Consider the following 12437-nt stretch of genomic DNA (forward strand, 5'->3'; position numbering starts at 1 on the left):
GCCCTCACCTGGAGGGCCAGGAAGTGCAACCCCTTCTCAGGCGGTGTAAAAGGTGCCTTCTTTTAGGTCGTTGGTTGGATTTGTAGTTTGGTTTTAGTTCCTGTTTTTCTCCTCAGCGTTCAGCCAAACATACCTTCTTAAATTCGCCTGTGATAGTATCGTTTTGGTTATAGCTTACCGGATCACTTTTCTTAAGATTTATTGTGTCTCCTCGCCAATCCTGAGCCCCAGGTCTCTGCCCTTTCCCTGCCTTCCAGCAGTTAGTTTGTTGAATTCCTGATCTCTGAGTACAAGACTGCTGCCTTTTTGCCTGGCTTCTTGGAGGGCCGTGTCCCCCAAACCAGCTGCGTACAGTAGCAATGGGAGTGAAACGATTAATTGTCAGGTTCTTTGGGGGGAGAGGGTAAGAAGGTAGTGTGTTTAGAATTCCTTCAAAAATTTTCTTCCCCCACCCAGAAAAAAAGAGGAGGCAACCGAATTTAGTGATACTAGCGAGGGGTAAATAACAAGCCGAAGAAAGAGTGAGAGGAGGAAGGAACCACCAAAACTATCTGCTCCAACATTTGCGAGAGCTCCATCTCCAGCCCTGAACTTTTCATTGGTTGTCATGGCTCTCCTCCCCTTCCCATGCCCTATATACTTATTGGCTGCCTTTGCTAAGCCTCTGTGTTGCCTAAATAGATAATTCAGCCCTCTTGGTAATTTTATCCCAGAGGTTCTAATTGCAGGGTGGCGCTTTTCTCTTTTAATATTTATTTTTAGTTTGAGAAGTTATAGCTCTGTGACTTGTCATATCTTGTCCTTGATGGTCTCAGAATGTCAGCCTGTGAGCCTCAATCCCAGTCTTCCCGGCTACCTTTCTTTTTTCTTCCCTGCAGCTTCTCATCTTGCTCCCCAGCAAGGAGAGAGGAAATGCTGACAAGCAGGGTGATTGTATTATGGTAATTATGGCACCATCCAAAACAGCGGGTGATAAAAAACACTCCACCCTGGTTCTTCTCCCTTGGGAAGGCAAGGGAAGGAAGGCTTTCAGCTTGAGGTGGAGCCAAGGAGGTATTAGGAAAGAAAACTCATTGCAATTGGTCAAGAACCATTGAGGCCAACCGAGGGGCTGAGTCAGTTTGCTGTCTGCAGCACCTGGATGGGCTCTGCCGCTATGAGGGCAGATAGGTGAGAAGGTTACTTGGAACTGAACAACTCATCCCTGCAGTGTTTACTGGCAAAAGCTCTGGGAGCTGCCAGGCTTTTATAGCAGAGGAGAGGCCTGACTTCATCAGTATCTAGGTGTGGTGGGAGCAAGTTACCAAAGAGGGTATTAATTCTTTGTTCTCTGAAGTACACTTTGGTCCAAAGAGCTGAGAAGATCCAGCCCTGGGCTCATGGTCATCACTAAATTGGAACAATTCTCAGATGGTTAGGAATTCTGAGTAAGGCATTTAAGATCAGTGTGTAGATACTCCTCCCCATTTAGCCACACCCCCAACTAAATGGAGAGAAAAACAACAACATACAAACCAGCAAACAAACTTCTGGGATGTCCAGTATAAAAAAAAATAACACTCACCGGGATTTGGGGGCCAAGAATACAGACTGCTTACAGTGTGCATTGGAAGTTTAGAAGCAGAGAGCTGCATTAATAGCAGATTTGCTTCCACTGTGCAGACTGGATAGTTTTATAGAAAGTAGGTTAACTGATTTTCCAGAACTTTCTAGTTATGCTGGAATATAGCGAACTCTTCCAAAAATAGGAAGAAGTGAAGAAATCACTCCAGCATATTTTCGAAGCGCAAAGTAAAAGTACAGCACTGACTTATGGACCAAGTTTCCCTCCTTAGGATTTTACTGCCTAACTTTGAACTCTACCACCCCTGCACGTCTGCATTTCTCGCAATGGATTCGCTGAGGGTCACAAGCCCCAGAGATGCCAGCGTGGGAAAGATCACTCGGTCATTTTTTACCACCGAGTTATTAGCGCTCAGGGAGTGACTTCAGCTCAAGCATTACAAATATGCTCTAATTATATTCAGCGTGCTATATATCACTGCAGATTGTTGATAGCCCTTTGCAGGGCATTTTATACACTTCAGACCAAATATTTTTAGCAATGCGGAGATTTAGAAGTAAAAATATAAGTGATATTGTATATGCCCTAAGGCATATTTTGTCTTAAATATTATCCTTGGCCAAGTATACTATATAAATACAGTAAATATGAATAGAACTGGCCAGGTGCCAATCTCTTGGGATAAATTTTAGTCAAGAAGGTATTCCTGGGATATAAATAATACTGTGTCAACATTTAAACAAGGGGTCTGATTAGTTTTGAATTTATTCATATCGATCTTTTCGCACGCCGTTAGTTTAAGGCTCAAAGTGGAGTCTATTAAGGTTTACTGATGGTTTGCCCAGTGGGAATTAGTGCCCTTCTTGTTCTTTCGAGAATCTATGAGGTGTTCAAGGCACATCTCGTCACAAGACAGCCCCATCCAGCTTCAGCAATCGAGAGTGAATACACAAGTACAGGAAGAACGGAAGCAATTGACCATTAAAATCTCTAGTGAGTCGGAACATTTAGAAAAGAGGAAGAACAGTAAAATGTCCCGGCTTAGGTTTGAGGGGTGCACATAGTGCACAGAGACTGGAAATATGCTGTTTCCCATTCTGTAATGCACAGGACACGTCCCCACCCCGAAACAATACTCATAAAAAAATGTCAGAAGTGCCCACTTTGAGAAATGTTGGTAGTCCTGGTATTTGGGGTTCTTCAGTTCTGCTCATGGGGTCATTTTAAAAGCAATAACTCAGAGATAACTTTATGATCAGAGGGCGTTAAAATAAGAGTGGAATCTCTAAGCCAGGCAACTGAAGACAATAATCATGCTGGTTTATTCTGTCCTATCGGATGAGATTGACAAACATTTACAGACTGAACAAGAACAGTGAGGTTTCCCTTGAAATTGTTTATCATTTAACACCAAGCTCTTTCTTTAGTTTTCATTGTAATTTTCCAAATGAAAGCGTGAAATGTAGAATGAATACCAACCGTTAATGCTAGGGGTTTGAGGAATGGAATTTAGTATCCTGTTCAGGAATGGATATATGCCCTGTGTTGTAAGTTGCTGGTCTGGTGGGCCATTTGCCCAAAGATGGAAAATAGTAGCCATTGCTGGGACATCTGTAATATGTTTGTTTATGTTCAGGGATTTTATTTTTAAGATTATTTGTGCTTGTGCTTGTGCGTGTTGCCCGTGCATGCATATGTGTGTGTATGAGAGAGAGAGAGAAACCGATCTCACCAGATAAGTAGATTGAACTGACCCTTTAACTTCCTGAATGACTATTAATATACAACAGCCCAAAGTTCAATACCACCATTCTTATTGCATCATTGCTGTCTAACACTTGTGCTTAATTGTGGTCATACTTAAGTTAGGCCACATTCTCCTCCTTCAGGATTTCGTCTCCTAATCCCCCTCCCCACCCTACTTTTCAAAGACTACTAGGAAATACACTGTTTATTACTGAGGTCCATGGACAGTCTCTGTTGCCAAGTGGGGCCAGCTGACCGATGGAGGCTGGGCTTATGCTAACTGGCAGAGGCAGGTGGTATCCACTTGACCTCACAAAGGGAATGGACCGCTCCCAGTGCCTCTACAGCGACCCCTGTGTTCTGCTGAAGAGCCTGTGTCTTTTGATTCACAACTCCTTGGCAAAACAATGCGATGTAACCTAATGACAGCATCTTTCATATAAAGATATTAAAGAATGACAGATCATTTTTCCTAGAGGAAAAAGAGATGTGAAAAAAGGGCTAATGACTCACTGTTGATCCCACATCAAATCTGGGTTACAATGGAGGAGGTCACTGACTCCTTAAGCCTTTGCCCAGAGATTACAACACACTGAAGGCTGTGTTTTTAGAAGATTAGGAGAAATACAGTGGAGGAGCCTGGCCATTGGCAGGGTGTGTGGGCCCGCTGTGAAGTGACCCTAATATCAAACTGTCCCACCAGCATCTTTCCTGGTGCGTGCGTGCATGTGTGTGTAGGATCCCTGGTAGTGGAATGGCTATGTGTTGGGATGCTAACTTCAAGGGCTAACTTCAACCACTAGCTGCACTGCTTTAAAGAGTTCCAGTCTCAGAAACCCACCGGGGCTATTCCACCTTGTCCTATAGGGTCACTGTGGGTCGGCATTGACGTAATGGCAGTATGTGTGTGAGTATATGTGTCTATAAATATCGTGCATCTGTGTCTATGTGTGTGCATGTGTTTGTGTGTGTTTATCAGGAGTAGTAACCTGGGCAGCAAGCAAAAAGACTGCATTGAAAAGCTCTGAAAACAGCCCTTTCAGCTTTCGTGATGCAGCATTTCCGGCCCTGATGGGATCCTGGAGAGGGACCGGACTTGCCAGATGTGCTTGCTCTCCTGCAGACTTCCTCGTAAGGGTGTGTTCCACTCTGCAGATTGCAAGGGAGAGTTCAGAACAGTGTGCTGAAATGTGGCTCTGGCTGAGATAAACAAATGCTCCACTGTCGGCTTGAAACCATATGGTGTCCTTTTGTTTTTAAATTATTTGTTGTTCAGCAAGGACTGGTTTTTTAACCTAGGAATGCAATGTTCTCTAGGTAATTTATTTGAATTTAATTAGCATGTTTGGGATCATCTCACACCTTTGTTTAGAATGATAAGTTTGCTTCTGACATAGCTTTGAAAGAAAGTTGTTTCATGCCTAGGACTAGGGGCTGGTTTTGGTGGTAGCAGCCGGTTTATACGAGTCCCTGGGTGGTACAAAGGGTTAAGGATTCAGGTACTAGCTGAAAGATTGATAGTTCTCACCCAACCGGAGGGGCCTCAGAAGAAAGACTCCATGAGCAGCTTCTAGGGTCACCGCCATTGGTAGCCCTGTGCAGGGCAGTTCTGCGCGGACACGGAGGAGTGTGCTGTAAGTTGGAACTGATTCCAAAGCAATGCTTTTTCTGGGGTGTGTGGGTGTGTGCAGGGCGGTGGCTTCCGTACTCTTCTGACCTCCGCTATCCAGAAGTGGGTTTGCTAGTTCTCGGCTGTTAACACTAGCTTCCTTCCTGGATTGGCTTGGTGGGTAAAGCTCTCCCACGACCTCCTTCCATCAGTCTCTGAATTGCCTCCTGTTCCTTACCTTCCTGCAACGGTTCCTGGTCAGATGGCTGAGTGCTCCCACAGATGCCCTGGTGGACACTGCTCAGTTTGCTGGCGAGAGCGGTCATCTTGATGCCCTTGGCCCCACTGCCACTAGCCCGAGTGTCTTAGGACCTCCACCGCCGTCTTTTCTTTGTAAGTTCTACCAACCGTTTCTCTTGCTCCAGATTCTTTCTTCGGTGCATCAGGGTCGCATTGAGGTGGGGGCGGGGACAGAGATGGAACAGGTAATTCACCAGGCTGGTCTCTGGGTCGTCCTCCTGTGAGGGTCCTGGGAGCCAGGAGTCCTTCGAGATTGACTGGTCACCTAAAGATTATCTGTTTGGACGGAGCTCCCGGTCCCCACAGCATCTTCCGGTCCCCACAGCATCTCCATTGTAGAGGCCTGGTGAGCAGATTCTGTGGGGGACAGCACAGCAGACCCCGTGGAGCAGTTCTGTTCCGAAGCATGCGGTAGTCTGTGATGCCTGTGATCCCCCGATGACAGTTCTCACTTGAGGAGGAGGCCCTAAGAGCTAAAGCTCTCAGTTAAGACTTCAGGCGCCTTAGACACCATTGGCTTCTCCTCTTTGTTCAGTCCCATATCTCAATGACCTGTTGCCATTGTGTTACTTCTGATTCCTAGTGATCTGGTAGGACAGAGTATAACTGCGCCCATAGAGTTTCCCAAACTGACCTTCGTGGAAGCAGATCACCCCACCTTTCTCTCAAAGAGAAGCTCTTGAATCAAACCTACAGAGCATTTTGAATTGCTGACCTTCAGATAGCAGCCACGTGCTTAACAGCTGCACTACCAGGCTTCCTACCTCTCACTGAACCTCTGCATAAAGCCTCCTCTCCCGACGCACTGCACCCTTTGACGCTCTGCCCCTGTATCGATGGCACCTGTGGGCTCTGCTCTCTGCTGTTTCCCTTGCTAACCTTGAGACATCCTTCCAGCTTAGCCGGGTGCTGCGACGAAGCCTCCTTGGTTTGCTTAGCCACCCTCACGTGCCTCTTCCTCTTCCGTCTCAGAAACTGTGCAGGTACTGCCTATTGTCTTTTGCCCTTGGTCAAAGTTACGTGTCTGGGGTGGCTATCTACCTCAATGGTTGCTGACTCCCTCAGACCAGGAGCCAGTGGTCTATTCTGACAAACCCTGCATGGTAGTTTCTCAGTAGATCTTTCATGTAATAAATCTTTAATGAACATATTTCTCTTTAGGAGTAATGATTGAATCGTGAGAGAAAGGATCTGTGGGGTCAACACTCCAGACCTTGGAGATGTGGAGAAATGAAGTCTATTCACATTTGCTATCCAGACAAACGGGCCTGATGGCATACTCTTACTCTGCTGAAGGCAGCGCAGGGTCTCTTATCAGCACATGTCTCTGAGGTTCAGATTTACTGATAATAATGACAGTATCAAAAATGATAACATTGATGATAGGCCTAAACCAAACTCACTACGTCCAGTGGATTCCAATTCATCATGCCCCTCCACAGGGCTTTCAAGACTGTAGCTCTTAGAAGAGCAGCCATCGTCTCCTTTCTCGCAAAGAGCGGGTGGTGGGTTTAACCTGCCCACCTTGCAGTCAGCAGCCCAGCACTTACCACACACCAAAGTTAGCCTTTAGGGAGCACATCCGGTTAGCCTTTAGGGAGCACTTTCTGCATGCCAAGCAGTTTGAAATACTTTACATGTACAAAGGGACTTCACAAAGGTGGTAGGAAATCCCATTATCTTCCCATTGTGTTTTCCTAGGTTTTTTTTAAGCCCCTCTTCTGTACCCCATTATCCTCAGAGCATCCCTTGAGGTATGCCCCAATATTTCCCCTTTGAAATATGAGGCAGTGGATGCTGGTGTACTACTGCTGGTGATGTTGTATTGAAAGTACAGCTTTTCGGTCATCATAAATAGTAAAAAACAAACCAATGAAATAATCTCGGTGCCTTTAAGGTGAACACAACTCATTGTAACCCCATGGGTTGGGGAGAGTGGAACTGCTCCGTGGAATTTTCATGGTTGTGAACTTTTAGACCAGCTCATTGGCCTCTCTTCCCAAGTTCCTCTGGGTGGATTTGAACCACCAACCTTTCAGTGAGTCATTGAGCCACCTAGGGACCCCTCCCAAGATAACAGAGACTCCACCTAGGGACTCCTCCATAGATAGCAGAGACCCTAATAAGGACCCCAGGAAATGGAGAGCACCACTTCTGTCTCTCTCTTGCAAAACAATGTAGCAGTGCATCTCATGGTGACTTTGTCTCCCACCTCAAGATAGTTCTTGAACTCTGTGTTCTTTCCTAGAAAAGGAAATAAAGCTCAGAAGCCTTGGGCTCAGCTTTGATTCTTTTTTTTTTTTTTAAGCATTTTACTGGGAGTTCATACAACTCCTATCACAATCCATCCATCCATCCATTCATCCATCCATCCATCCATCCATCCATCCATCCATCCATCCATCCATTGCGTCAAGTACATTTGTACATGTGTGGCCATCCTCATTTGCTTTGAGTCTGCTTTCCTTGCATCGAACACATCCAGCTTTGAGCTCTGCGTGAAGATAATCCAAACATTATGATTCATGGAGATTTTTTTGGTTTTGGCTGTTCACTGCAACTATTTTCTTCATAAAAGGTTGGATGTATTCGATGAGTAGAGGATTCATCTTGTCTTTTTTCAGATAATTAATTTACTTGGGAAGTCAGGATGGTGTCACACAGGGACCGCAGACTTGGGCTCCAGACAGACCCAGTAAGTGAAGGGAGGAGAATGAGTAGAAGCGGAGGGGGGGATGGGGGGGCGGAGAGGTCGCATCAGTGGGATCTCAGAGGGTGCAAGGGGAGCAATAGTCTCACAGACATGAAGTTCTCCTCCAGGACTTTGGCAGTGGTTAAAAGTGGTCCCGTTGAGGTTAGCAACTTGACTCTCCCAGTGCAAGCTATTAAAACCACTTCATTGTTGACATTGAAGTTGCTTCCTGAGGAATTCAGATCCTGGCTCTGCCATTAATGGCTTTAGAGCCCCAATTGAAGCCTGTTCACACCACCCAGCCTGCTTTCTCTGATTGTAAAGACAACCACCACAATAGGTGACAACCAAGTATGTAAGGAAGTGCTTACGTAAGCAAGCCCTTCTGCCTCTCCTAGAGCTTTCTGTGCATGCCCGGGGTCCTTCTCTCATCCCAGGCACCACTGCTTTTAAGAGGCCACCTTATCAGGACAGAACTGTCACTACTAGCTACATACAGCGTGCCATGGCTCCCAAGAGACGATCTGCACTTCAGAGACACTCAAATACGAAAACCCTATACAATCAATGACACCAGATAACGCGGAAGGAAGAACAGTGGTGCATGTGGACAGAGGACAGACTGCTGTCCTGGAAGCACATGGAAAGGAAGATGAAGTGGAGACGTGTTATCTGTCCCCAGAAAACCAGTCTACGTCACACATGTTAGGAACTGCCATCTGGAAATAACCACCTTTGGAACAAGAGATCCTCCTAGTCAGAGCGTATTAGTATGCAGGTTTCAAACACCAAAACAACAGCAGCAACAACAAAAACCAAACCCAATTCACTGCCACTGAGTCCCTTCAGAGTAACCCTGTCCTGAGGAGTAGAAGTGGCCCTGAGGGTTTCTGAGGCAGTAAATCTTTACAGGAGTAGACAGCCTCTCTTCCCCTCCCTCCCCCCCCTCCCCCCCCCAGAGCTGCTATGTCATTCGGACTGCTGACCTTGAGGGGGGCAGCAAAACTGGCCACCGCTACCCCACAGGGCTCCTTCATGCAAATTTAGACCATCGGCTTTCAGGCTTTTTGTTAGTTTATTTGTTTTGTAATCGTAGTGTGTGGCCAGTTTGTCTCAAAACCATGCATGTTTTCAGGGCCAAATGCTTAACCATTTGTCACTGATCTCACTGAAGATGTGGGTATGTCTATGTGGGTATCTGTACATAGATGCCATTTATCACTTGCCCCCTTGTCTTTGAGGGCCCTAGAGCAGGAAATCCAATCAAGGGGGGAGGGGAAGGTGCTCACAAAAATCTGCCTGCTGTAGGGCCTTCTGTAGACCGTGCAGCTAGGGGACGGTGGTGGAGGGTCAGTGGCAGACTTCTCCCTTTACATGGGGAAGGCTCACGCTTCAGTCCCTGGCCAGTGTACCTCACGTGTGGCCACCAGTCATCAGATGGGATCGGCAGCGATCATGGGGATGCCACAGGTTCAGGCAGCACTGTTTCCCATTTCTCACAGGATCCCCAAGATTTGGAGGCCGTTCACAACAACAAAGCCTGTTTCAACCCCTCCTCGAAGACACCCTCTCTCTCATCAACTCCCCTCACCATTGTCTCTGTTGAGAAAGTAGCCAGGACACTTGGAATCTAGGCAGAATAAATTAATCGAGGCAGAATTAAGTCAGGTGGCCCTGGTGAGATTGGGGTAGACTTCATTTCACTTCTGTCATCAAGTACTGGCTGGTTGCTGATGTAAATTTAAGGAAAGGCTTCAGCAACAGAATGCCATTAGGGAGTAGGTATCTGAAAGAGGAAGACACAGGAGAGGCAGGAGGTGGTTACCTTCAAGGACTCAAGGAGATGAAAGGACTACTTGGGAGGTGATATCAAAGAGTACAGGCCACAGGTAGCTAATGGCTTCAACAGTTCTCTCAGTTCATTAACATCTGGCTTTCCTGAGGCCACCTAGCGAAATCACTTTGTGTTCGAAACATTGTCTGCTGTCCAAGATGGTTTCTGAGTTGGCAGGATTCGATGTTGGTCAGCGTTGCACCTTTTCACCAGACTTATTCAACCTGTATGCTGAGCCAAATAATCAGTGATGCTGAGCTACATGAAGACAAATGCGAGGAAGGCTGCGATCTGCAGGTGACGCAACCTTGCTTGCTGAAAGGGAAGAGGGCTTGAAGCCCTCACAGATGCAGATCACAGGTGGCCACCTTCAGTGTGGCTTCCAACTCGAGGCAAAGAAGACCAGCACCGTCACAACGGGACCCACCATCTCTTCATTCTCTTCACGGTCACTGGGATGTGCGCTGCCTGCTAGGCTGAGATGTGTGGCCTAGATGTTCCTTCAACCACAAACGCGAGGCACTTCAGGCGAATGGAAAATGCTCTCTGGATAGTGTGAAGCCCAAACCTTCTGGAAATCATTTGAAAGCAAACCCAACCCTGTGAGGCAGCTGTTTGTTCTCACACCAGCATTTTCTACAAATCTGTGCTCCCTGGGACTTCCTAGCTACTTATGTGTTTGTTGGTAATTAGGAAGCAGACGATCACTGAAATGGAGATACCAAGTTTCTGGAGGAAAAGTCATGGAGCAGCATTGGGAGAGAATGAGATGGCTTTTTTTTTTTTTAAGTTGTTTGTTGTCAGGAAATACTAGAGCATCCCTTTGGTTTCATGAAAGGAAAGGAAAAATGTTGTGACTTAGACCTTGGCCTTGCTCATTTGGCTTCTTGTATCTCACCCCCACCCCACTGACAAACACTTCATCTGTCTTGACAAGCGAGTTCACAAAAACAAAATAAAACCCAAACCCAAACTATTCATTCAATAACTGTGGGCTATTATAGAATTGTTATTTGTTACTGAGTTTCGTGAACAAGAATGCAAACCTGGGTTTTAAGAAAGACCCTGAAATGACCTCACATCCACTGGTCTTTGCCACAACAAGAGGAGTACCATCCGAAAGAGAATGCTGTGTATTTCCTAGTGCATTTTTAGAGCCGCATTAACGTCGCCATTGTTGCCAAAACATAGCTGGGGCTGTTCTGGGAACGAGACTCTAATTGTTACGTGCTGGGTTCGCTTCAGCCTTGTTAATGTCAGGGCTTCTGCGCTCCAATTTCTCGGGGATGGCTCTGCCGATGCCGGATGGAGCAGGGCCGTTGTCTTTCCTTCCAACGGGGATTTGCCCTCATTTATTTCCCTCTCTATTGACTTAATCTTATTTTCATTTCTGCTATGACATCTTCACAACAGCCCCACTACAGTTGTTTCTCCTGTAATGGAGCTTCTCAGCAAGTTCCACATGTGGTGCGCAACTCATATAGAGGCCAGGGTGGGAGGGGTCTCCCAGGCTGAGGGCATTCCTCGGAGAAAATAGAATCTTTGGTGGAGGAACTGTCTACTTGAACGTCTGTCCAGACTTTCTGTGGGCACATGTCTTTCTAGCTAAGTTCACTCCTTGACATTTTGAACTCTGGAGGTTGAGGGGAACACAGAGGTAGGAATGCTTGATAGCACCTGATTTCTACCTGGAAGTGACTGGGCAGAACCAAGGTCAAATCGCCACTGGCCCCTCAGGTTTTGAAGCCATAGTACCCACCTTATGGCAGTTCTCAAACCAACTCCAATGCCATTGAATCAATTTGGGCTCATAGGGACCCGATGTAGGATTTCCGTGTCAGTATTCCAAACCCTGTCTTGCTTGCGTCTTCCTCTACCTGGTTTCATATCTAAGCCATTAAAAAAAATCATGTATATTTGCATGCTAGTGTAACTGGAGGCTTGCTTCTGTTTAGTAGGAAGCATTAAATTAAGTGTGTTGACTTATAGATAACCATTATAAACTAAATCCTGAACTTCTGCTCCTTCACCTTTGAGATGTGTGCTCCAGAAACGGAGAGGATTTGTGCCAGTTTGCCTTAGAAAGAGAGAGACTTAAGAAAAATTTCATTGCCAAAGAAATCTGAGTACCAATAAGAAGGTGATATGTGAAGAGTTCTATAGGATCACATTTAACTTGTTGGCACTCTATTTGGGCTCTGGAAAGCAGGGTTTTTAATCAGGCTGACATTTGGGGTTAGCAGATTGTCCTTTCTCGGTAACATTTTCTCGGTAACATTTCCATTCTTCAAGTGGAATAGGAATTACTGTAGTTCAGTATTGGGAGGAAATATGAGTAGCCACTTACAACTGTAATCCAAGAGAGATGTCGTATATGTTTGTGTAAGGGTTGAGAGGAATGACATGGAGGTTAGTTGAGCTTTCTGATTGATTCTTAATTCTACTTAAAACACCACTAAGGAGCCCTGTTGGCAAGATAATTTCTTGAAGTTCAAACCTACCCAAGTGGCTGTGTGGGAGAAAGACCTGACCATCTACTTCCATAAAGATTGCAGCCAGGAAACCCCTATTGGTCTGGCCTGCCATGTCAATGAGTGGGGTGGCTATCATTCAAAGGCGATGGCTTCTCAGGGCAACAATAATATAACTAGTACAGTAAGAAGGGCTCCATCTCTCTCCTGCAGACACTTGC

General features: G+C 46.0%; 1 protein-coding gene across 3 annotated transcripts in view; it reads left to right on the top strand.

The window, feature by feature from the left end:
• TGFB2 (transforming growth factor beta 2) overlaps nt 1–12437 on the top strand; it is a 106217-nt gene that overhangs the window by 2357 nt on the left and 91423 nt on the right. The window lies entirely within an intron of this gene.

Source organism: Tenrec ecaudatus, chromosome 1, assembly GCF_050624435.1.
Source record: "Tenrec ecaudatus isolate mTenEca1 chromosome 1, mTenEca1.hap1, whole genome shotgun sequence".
Taxonomy (NCBI): Eukaryota; Metazoa; Chordata; class Mammalia; order Afrosoricida; family Tenrecidae; genus Tenrec; species Tenrec ecaudatus.